Genomic DNA, 10,923 nt, shown 5'->3' with positions numbered 1-10,923 from the left:
ACCAAAGGGTTGTAGGGTAAACCAAAGACCTAAGTTCTGTCGGAAGTCCTCTGGAAGAGAATTTAAATACATTGAAGACAGGAAAGCTGTTTCCATCAGTTTTGACAAAAGTAATCGTATGAAAGCATTATTTCTATGTAGACGAAAAGCGAAATGTCTTTACAAGATTATAAGTTAGCTTTAACACTCCTCTATTTTTAGAAATTGCATTGCCAGGTTACCTTGATATTTTAGAATTTCCTTCTCAAATGTAAAAACAGAATGTGAACTGCACCGATGGTATGATTTCAGTATGTTTTAATGACTGAGGCTAAGAGAGACTTACAGACTCTTTAAGCAGAGAGCACACATTGATCACCTAAGTCCTTTGAGATGGGCTTGGTGGTGTGCACCTAATAAGGCTTATTAAGGGTGTTGAGTCTTTCGGGAGACACATGAGGGTTTTTTGGCTGTTGTGAGAGGGAAATACTTAAATTACCCCTCTCTACTCTCTGATTGTTTACAGTGTCCCCTGGAGATATCAGTGTGCTTGAAACACATAAATCTCCTTTCAAAGGTAGCTTGAGAGCCTGAAATGCAGCCAGGGAATTTTAAATGGAAAGGATAGACCAGGTCTACTGGGTCCTCTCAAATGCAGATATTTTAGTTTAAGTTATAGCACAATCTAGACCAAAGAGTAAAATCTCTATGAGAATTTAGCTAAAGGAAAACGTATAGCTGCTGTTGAAAATGAAACATTTGCAATCTCCAAAGACTCTTGTTTATCTGAGGCTACCTCAAGGATGTACTTTGGGGGGCAGTGATTTGCAATTCCATCACAGCCCCCAGGAACAAATGAGCAAACCAACCAGATCACAGATAGATACCTTAGTTGTTGATTCACACTGGCTAACTGGAATTTCTTAAAGCTCCAGCTTGGGGAAAAGTAAAGTTCGTGAGGTTAATGAGAGACTACCTGCCTTGATTCATCCTTTAAATTCTTGAATTTGTCAACTATTTTCAAGTGTTCGTTCATGTCCCCCTTATTTCCCTGATGTATCATTTAATTCACAAAACTGCACATTTGGCATTTCTTTAAATCACAAATTATAATTCTGCACTAAATCCTGCAACATGTCAGACTGAGTTGAGTCCCATATATCTTTTGTTTGGCAGGAACTATTCTAGTGCTTAATGAAGGCTGCGTTGGCTGATCCCTCTGTGCCTTAATTTGTCTGGCCACAGTAGTAGGTTTTTGTCTTCTCCAGAAAATGACTCTGTAGCAGTGTTTTTCATTTATATTGCTTCATAGCCATTGCATGCTTCATTTTACTTGGAAGCCTACTTTCGTTGGGCTTTCCTTGCCAACAGATCACTCCCCACTTTCTGACTTTATCATCTTTATTACAACAATCTGGGGGGGAGCAGTACATAGCTGCACGCCATGATCAAAACACTTCTTTTGACATTTGGGTTAATGCCACGACTTTGATATCTGAAAATGAAGCTAATACTGGAAAGAGCCTTTCACACAATTGGTACAAATGTTATCTTTCCCACCAGTGTTTTACTGGATGATGCAGTTTAATTAACATTTGCGCATTCATGTCAAAAGCTCTGTCATTCCTTGCTGTCTAAACCTTTCATTGGTTGTTACTTCCTGGGAGTCAGGGGCACCCCAGCACTGAAGGCATAGTTGAAGTAGCAATTAATTCTGGCTTATTTTTAGCTATGATTGGTAGACTAGAGACTGCGTTGATGCCTCTATTTTCAGTTGCTGGCTTATGTATTTGGCCGAAGGTAGCTGCCCTTCAAGAGATAAGGGAGAAGATGTTAACTGGCTGTCGAATTTAAGTGAGGATTGTGATATAAAAACAGAAAACTGGTATGGTGATGATCTTTTTTTCCCTTTTAACTTTAAAAACACCTTATCTGATTTATTTGGAATATAATTTGAGGTTGAAAAGCTAGAAGAATTACTAGAGAAATGCATGCTTAGGGAAGGGGAATCTTGAAGAGGGTATGTGTAAGAAGAATGTGTGTGAGAACAGGACAGGATGATTAGACAACATTGGGAAAGGGAATGAAGCACTGATAGGGGATATGTGTTTGCTCACATTGAAGTTTCTTTCTTGTTGGGGGTACTCTGTGAGCATAACTTTCCTCGCTTCTCTCAGCCCCCTGAATTCACTCTGCCATGAGGGAGTTGGAGGTCCCTCTCGCTGGTGAGGTGGGAAGGGGAAGTTCGGCATCCTCTCCTTTCTCTTGTGAGTGGGCTTCCCATAGAGAGCCTTTTTCTTTTCATTTCCGTGTCGTAAATCTAACAGAGGCCCGTCTCCAGGCATGTGTCTAGAATGGAGAAATCTTTCTAAATCTGAGGTTCAATATTATGAAGTTCACTTGTCCATTTTCTCTAATTAACACCTTTATAAGGAATAAAGGCAATATTTTGGCAGCTGTAAGACAATAGCACCACGGATGGAGGGGACAAGTAGAATTATATCAGGTAAAGTCACACTATGCTCGAAGTGATAAAATATTATTTGAAGATAGACTATGATTGGTTAAATTGCATGTTGCAAACCCTAGGGTAATCACTGAGAAAAGAGATATGTAAGTTAATAGAGGAGATAAAATGGAACACAAAATATGCTATCAAAATCAAAATAGGGAAAAAATAACAAAGAAAAATAGATGAGAAAAATAGAAAACAAATAGAAGGGGCACCTGGATGACTCAGTCGGTTAAGCATCCAACTTGGGTCATGATCTCACAGTTTGTGAGTTTGAGCCCTGCATCAGGATCTCTGCTGTCAGCACAGTCTGCTTCGGATTCTCTGTCCCCCCCCCCCTCACCCCACTTCTGCCCCTCTCCCCCCCCTCTCAAAAATAAACACCTGAAAACGTAAAAGAAAACAAACAGCAAGATAATAGACTCAAACCCAGCCATATCAATAAAAAATTAAACATGAAATGTCTAAACATTTTATTAAAAGGGAGAGGTTGTCAGAATGGATTAAAAAAAATCGAGATCCAAATGTATGTTACCTAGAAGAAAAGCACTGTAAGTGTAAGGATAGATAAGTTGACAGTAAAAGATGTACCCTGCAAATACTAATCAAGAGCAAGATAGATTGCCTATTTTAGTATTGTACAAAGTAGCCTATGGGACAAGGGTTACAAGCAGATATAATCATGAAAGAATGAAATCATCTAGAAAGCAAAGCAAACCTAACATGTATGTTCCTAATAACAGAGCTTTAAGATACAGCAAGCGAAAACTGGCAGGACTGAAAACAGAAATAGACAAATTCAGCAATTATATTTGGAGATTTCAACACTTCTTGGCAATTGAAAGGACAAGCAGAGAGGAAATCACTAAGGATGTAGAAGACCTGAACGTTACCATCAACCTACTTGAACTACTTCACATTTATAGAAGACTATACCCAACAATGACAGAATACGTGTTCCTTTGGGATGCACATAGAACATTCATGAAGTCAGGCATATATTGGGTCATAAAACAAGTCTCAATAAACTTTAAAAGACAAATCATACAGAGTGCATGATCATTAACAGAATTAAATTAGAAATCAATTATAGAAAGTTATCTGGAAAATCTAAAAATATATGGAAATTAAACACTGTAATTCTACATAATCCAGGGCAAAGAGGAAATCTCAAAGGAAATCAGGAAATTTTTTGAATTGAATGACAGTGAAAACATTACATATCAAAATTTGTGGGATGCAGCTAAAACAGTGCGTAGAAGGATATTTATGGCGATAAATCCTAGTATTATAAAGAATAAAACCTTTGTCAGTAAGTTTCCTCTTAAGAAACTAGACAAAGAAGAGAAAATTAAACCCACAACATTTTGCATACAATTTCAGGTGATCCTAGAGCCTTTTGAAACCCATCATAAATTTAGATTAAGAATCCCTGATCTTCAAAGATTAATCCTAAATTTGTATCTCCATAATCAGACCTCTTTCTTGAGCCCCAGAACGTTATATTTAAGTGATGTCAGGGCATTTACAATGAAGTATTTCACAGTCACCTAAAACTCAAAACTTATAAGAGGTAGTGCATTAACTTTTCCTTCCTCCCCCTTTCTTTGCTCCCTCACTCCTCTCTCCCCCATTTCTCCTCTTCCTTTCTCCTTTTCTAAACCTAAACCAAAGAACAATGCCACCATTCACTCAGCTGCAAGATCCTGGGCATCTTTCTTCTCCCTCATTCACACATCTAATCAATTACAGAATCCTGATTATCCTACCTCCCAAATCCCTCAAATTCACCCATTTCTCTGCATTCCTTTTGCCACTGTCCTAGAACGGGTCACCAACGTACCCTAAGTAGATTATATAATAGCTTCCTCACTTACCTTCATTGTCTCCTGCATAGTCTGTCCTCCAACATTTTCACTTTCAATAGGCAGTCAGAGTGATATTTCAAAAAGAGTAATGTGATCTTGTCACACCCCTGTTTATAACCTTTCTCTAGCTTTGCTGTGTTCTTGAAGTTAATTCTTGTTCCCTGGCTTATATGACTTTTCATGATGGGGATCCTGCTTATCTCATGGACCTTACTCTCTCCTCATGTTGTGCTATCAACTTTCTCTTTCTTCCAGGTCTTCCAGATGCTATTCATTTCATCTGGAATATTTTTCCTAACCCATTTCCCTTTTCCCTTCACCCTTATTTCTACTCAGACCTTATTCCTACTTTAGACCTAGCTTAGCTGTCGCTTCTCTGTCAGGACTTCCCACATCTCCTTCTGCTGACTGCTTGTCTTCACCTCCAAAGGATCCAGTGTCCCTGCTAAGAATCTCATTGCATTTTATCATTCTGAATTATAATTTCTGACTTGTGAATCTCCCTTACCAGGCTGTACTATAATGTTTATCCTGTGGATAAAATCATGGTGCATTCTTTTTGACAATCTGTGGTAATAGAAGAAGCATTCTGCAATTCTTAATCACTTGGGAAAATATATGGCCAAAATAATGTAAATAGAAAGTAGACATTCAGTAAATATTCATATAATTAATGTACTTTATCTGTGATTTCACATTGTCATATGCCATTATCATAACAAATGCTACTATAGATTTTTTTCTCTATTCCATTGACAAGGAAAATATAATTGCTTTGTTAATAAGTGTTGGTACTGTGTTGGATAGGTTATGAAGACAAATTAAATGTTACAGTTTTCTCTCAATTTTCTGTGTATCTTACTATATTTTCTCCTCAGTGAGGAGAATTCTGAGCAGAGAGTTACGGATATTAGGTTGAAAATGTAGGCTCTAAAGACCTCAGCCTCCGAACTAAATGTAAAATTGATGGGCTTTGACTACGCTAAATCATTTTACTTGGCTTTCATTTATAAGTTCATAATTGTAATTACCCATTCTCTCCTGCTCCTTTGCTATGAATCAAGTGGTCAGTACTAAAATTACACTATGCCATCACCAAATGTCCAGCACCAAACCCTTATTAGGCTAATAACAGACTCATTAGAGATTAGAAGGGGTCACTATGCCCTTTTGGCTTGGCTTTCATACATTGTACTCTACTTTGGTGGAAAAACAAAATCATTAAAATAAAGTTATGCACGAATAGCCATTAAACCTTGTTATAAACATTTGGCTCATTTAACTGTGTATGGAGTTGGTTATATTTGTTCATCAAGTTATCCTGATAAAAGTGGTAAAGAATTTGGGGATGTTTTAAAAATAACCTACAGTTATGTGCCCATGATTTTAGTTTAATTTATAATACTGTAGGAAGAAAATAAGTAGCAAAGTAAATATGGCCAGGCTTGGTTGAGTTGTATTTCTTTGTCATCTCTAACCATAAATATAACACATTTAGAAGTATTTTTGCACTTCTATAACCCTGGAGCTATAAGAAGGAAAAAACTTATCAGTCATACAGTAAATGAATTGGAACCAGACTTTGCAGGTATTCAATTTCCCATAAATATATTATTCTAATAAAAGACTCCTACCAAAAGATTAATGCTGCATTTTAATCTGATGTTGGCTTTTTCGGTTGTTATTTTTTGGTAATTCCAGTCAACGATCAGTTTATTGGTGTTATTTACACATTTGTTCATTCATTCAACAAATTTTTATTTACTTAGTATGTATCAGGGACTGTGTGGTTGGGGTTCCAGAGATGAATAACATACAATCTATGATGTCAAGGGGCAGAGCTATGGTACCGGCTCTGGGTGCTCTATGCATCCATGTGTATCTATTGGGCTTCCTTCTCTGTGAGGAACCTTAGGTCATGGTCCCGGGACTCCGAGGAGAACCTTTGCCATGGTGTCTCTCTCTGGAGCCCTGTGGACCTGGTAGGGGCATGTCCAATGGCTGCTCTGAGTTGGATGTTTTCCGTTTAAAATGTTCAGAGGGCTGACTCTAAGTCTGGCTCCGGGTTATCATTTTTCCTCAAATAAATACTCTAATTACATTTAGGGTTTGATTGATCTTTTACTTAATTTAGAAAGAAGCTTCACTGATGCATTACATTTGTTTCTTTGCAATGTCAAAGAATACTATCGTTATGATTGGTGCCATTTGTGATAAACAAAGAGGAAGAAGCTTAAAACAGGGCTGAAGATTCAAAGCCTCTCTCCCAACTGACATGGGTTTGTGCTGGGACATCACCTCTAGGCTGGTGCAACCCGCATGCCAACACAATAGATACATTTCTCTAGGCTTTTAAACTTCTGTTATGTTTTGTGACTTCAAGGTTTCTTTCTTTTTTCCTCTAGGGAATAGAAATATGTATTTTTTCCCCCATTTTATAGGCAAACCACTTCAATAGAACATGGCTGGCAGCCATATGGTCATATATGAATCCAACAACCAATTTAGCAAAGAAAACTGCTTGTAACAAGTTTTGGATATGCCATCCCAGGTATTACTTTGATGATAAACAAGGAGATGATTGCCAAGAAAATGATAGTAACATATATAAAAAGGTACGTTCCCTTGAGTCATTTAATCATGGTCCAATTATTAGTTACCATCTATTTGAAGTGAAGTCCATGGCACTTGTAGGAGGTACTTAACACGTTTTATGTATAATTTTATAGCAAAAATATGGTGTTAATTTTCAAGCAGCTTACAATCTAGTAAACTTTTGAATGAGTGCTTGTACTGCCCTTATCTGGAACTTCTAGGTCTAGACTTTTGGCTGGCATGGCTTCCAGAACTGGCTTTATGACTCTATTTCAGAACCAGTGTTTCTAGCCAAAACTAATAAGTGGGGAATGGCTCAAAGATGGAAAAACAAAACAAAGCAAAACTTAAGTTAACTAAACACATTAGAATCTCATAAAGAGTTATTAGGAATTTGGGGGAAATGGCTCATCTCAGTTTTTGTTTTATGTTACAGGCTATCACTTCCCTGGATGGTTCCTTCTGCTCTGACATTTGCAGAATCAAAGCTTTAGCCAGACGGCCATCACTCTTCACATGCAGGCGCACACGTGGTGTGTAGTTAGAATTCTTTTCTTCTACAATCAGGAAGATAAAAGGGAAAACAAAAGTATTAGGGTATTTTATGAATTTTGTTTACACTTTATGGAAAGGTGACTGTTGAACCTGTCTGGGGAAATTAAATACTCCATAACCATTCATAGATGTGATAAGTGCACACTGATAGCCACGTGAACACAGTGATGAATATTTCTTCTGAAGAAATCTATAGTAGTTTGATTTTATCTGATTTTATCAGCTATTTTCAGTTATGTTACTATTTCAACATTTAGATATTTATTGAATGTACCATAAAAATAAACTTGGCTGAATTTCTGAACGGAACTTGTCAGGTGTCAAAAATTATAATACAATTCAAATTAATAGGATATTACAACTATGATGACAGTTGAGGAACTATCCACAAAATACCAACAAGTCTGACTTCTGGAAGGAGTTAGAAACATTTCTCTAAAATATTTTACAAGCAGAGATAAAGAGGAATTTCTTCTTTCTCTTTCATTGAACAGCAATGGAATTAACAATTAAGATTTTTAGAAAATCACTAAAATGGGTGCGCCTGGGTGGCTCAGTTGGTTGAGCACCCGACTCTTGATTTTGGCTCAGGGCATGGCTCCAGGGTTGTGGGATAGAGCCTGCTAGAGTCTCTCTCTCTCTCTCTTTCTCTCTCTCCCTCTGACCCTCTCCCCCCATCGTGCTCTCTCTCTAAAAAAATTAAAAAAACACTAAAATGTAGGCCATGACATTTTACATATATGAAGCATGACAACCAGCTGCAGCTGGTAAAGTCATACAATCACAAAGTCAGAGAGCAAAGAACTGAAATGTGCTCCAGTGCTGTTTCTTTTTGAGAAGCTTTCACATGTACACCAGTAACGTGCAGGGGTGCAAGTGCTGGGAAAGGGTTAAATACTGAGACTACCATTCCTTCAAAGCTGTTTCCCATGAATCTCTTGACTTTCAAACAGTTTAACACAATGTGACCCTTACAATATGTAGAAGTCATGACATGATCCAGGAAGTTTACCAAAGCGTTTGTACTGTTTTATTTAGCCTGGCATCTAGTATTCTAGGGTGTTTACAAAACAATATGGATTCCTTAGAGAATACCCAAAGTGCACTACCTACCTCAAAGAAGAGAAGCTTAGAAAAATTTTAGAAAAGGATTATAACATGTAGTAAATATTAGCTGAATTTCTCTGTAAAAAGCCTGTTTTACGCTGGTTACTTCATCTAACTTTGAATTTGAATTCAGACTTAGGGGCAAATGGTCAGATTTTATATTTCAAAGCATAATTACTTTTTCTGGCTACAGGAGAACGAGTGCTGTCATGGGAAGAATTTCTAGTATGTTAGAAAATTGCCCACCATTGTATAGTCTTAGTTGAATTTAAGGGATGCTCAAATTTAGGCTTTGTTCTTGACTTGTATTTGGTTTAAAATCTTAAATTATTTTATGGTTATTTTTCTTCACGCATAAATAGGAAAAAATAATCACAACCTGCCTTTTGGGGCTCCTATAGAAAGTAATAAAATAAAAGAAAAATCAATCTTGGTTAATATTTAAGATGCTGGTGAACAAGGGTCGATAACAACATTGTATCTAATTGCCATCCAAATTCTTCAAAAGGCAGTAGCTAACTTTCAGTGAGTCTTCTGGACTTGCCACATCTTAGTACGAATTTATATCGAAATGGGTTGGAAGTCTAAACTTTAAAGGACTGGAGAAACATTATCCTTCACATGCCATTAGAGTGATCTGTCTAAAAAGCAAAATTTATCATTTTCTTTCAGTGTTAAAAGTTCCTCAGTGATATCTCCATCATGTTGAAGACACACGTTGTATACGCCATATTGCATGATGCGGTTTTGATTATCTTTTTCATCTTTGGCTGCTGCCATCACCCCCAATTTATACCCTGTACTTCACTTCTACACACTTCGTAGAGCTCCCTGAAGGCACCAAGCTCTCCCAAGCTTTCCTGCCTTCATATATGTCATTCCCTCTGCCTGATGTGCCATATCCTCACCACCTTCCATCACCAACCTAGTGAACTTTTTGTTCAATCTTAGAAATTCAGCTTATATCACATTCTTCATGTAACTTTTGCTAACCTTCCCATTGCCCGAAAGAATGCTACATTTGTTTTATGACTGACCCCCAAATACACTGTGGGTTCCTGAAGTGTACGTTCCCTATTCTATATATCGTTGTATCCCCAGCGTCTAGCTCAGTGGAGCTGATTGAACAAGTAAATAAATAGATGAAACTCTGAGACAAATTATGCAGTATCTCTCTGGAAGCATCTGGAGTTAGGTACTAACATTAAAGCACTCCACCTTTCTAAGAATGGGAACTGAGAGATGGGAGTCAAGAATCAGGCACTTGAAGTTTAAAGTGATGACTTTGTTCATGACAAAGCCTGGGTTGGAGAACATGGCTTAGGTATGTGTCAGTGGTGGGTTTCCTACTAGAACCCAAGAATTAGACATAATATTTTCCTGAGTCAAGGCAGTTATGGACAACCAGAGGCCTGGACAACCTCCTTATTTAGGTACAGAGTTTTGACCACTAAAGTTATGACATGATCAAGAGTAGACCAGAACACATGCATATGGTCAGATCCCAAAGAGAAAGAGGAAAGAGCTGATCTAGGATTGCCTACTTTTTGTTTCAAATTTATGAGTAAGTTAAGACAACATTTCTCCCTTGGGAAAGAATTAGTGTAGGCACAGAGAGACCAGAGGAGTCATTTGAATGGATATCCTTCTGCATGTGAACATGAAATCAGGGCAAAGGGAGATCCCCTCTTCTCCTTCTTCTGGTACTACTGACAGTTATATTTTTTTTCTGCTAATGGCATTACTCTTCTCCCAGTTATCTAAGTGTAATTAGAGAGACATTGCTCCAGTTTATAGCTCATCTCCCACAAAAAGGAATTGGCACTGATCTTTCAGCCTATGTCTAGTCGCAGCACTAATTGTTGGTATCTGATCTTTTAATTATTTAAATATAAAAGTAATAACTGATTACTTTGAAAATAACAAATGCTTCCAATAAATAAAAACAAGCCTGCCTAGAAGTATCCTAGTCTTCCAGCACTTTTTCCTGTCTGAAGATAACTACTGTTCATATACATATCTCTAGACTTCTTTCTATGCATTTACACATGTGTAGACATAAAGATTTTTGAAAACTGCAAATACTTAATAATAGCTGGTAGACATATTCCTATTTCCTATCTTATTTGTTTACCTCATTCCTTTTATAATTTCTTTCAGCATTTCCCTATTGCTGGATATTTAGGTTGTTTGTAATTTGTTACTACTACGAAGAGCAAAGTACTTACTATTTTTGTAAGAGAGATTCACAAATAAAACTGTTGAGTCAAGTAATCTGTACATTATAATTTTGGTAGGCATTTTCAT

General features: G+C 37.2%; 1 long non-coding RNA gene across 2 annotated transcripts; it reads left to right on the top strand.

Annotated features, from left to right (window-relative positions):
• Positions 1–1,767: 1,767 nt before the first annotated feature.
• Positions 1,768–10,588, top strand: LOC147581647 (uncharacterized). Of its 2 annotated transcripts, XR_015250116.1 has the most exons (4): positions 1,768–1,864; positions 4,871–4,991; positions 7,391–7,487; positions 9,289–10,588. It is a non-coding gene; the product is annotated as an uncharacterized LOC147581647 (long non-coding RNA). The 2 variants fall into 2 exon arrangements; XR_015250115.1 differs by lacking the exon at positions 9,289–10,588 and having other exon boundaries at positions 7,391–7,795.
• The last annotated feature ends 335 nt before the right edge of the window (positions 10,589–10,923 follow it).

Source organism: Puma concolor, chromosome B1 (assembly GCF_028749965.1).
Source record: "Puma concolor isolate L17-30 chromosome B1, mPumCon1.1.hap2, whole genome shotgun sequence".
Taxonomy (NCBI): Eukaryota; Metazoa; Chordata; class Mammalia; order Carnivora; family Felidae; genus Puma; species Puma concolor.
This window is presented reverse-complemented; position numbering and strand designations above follow the sequence as displayed.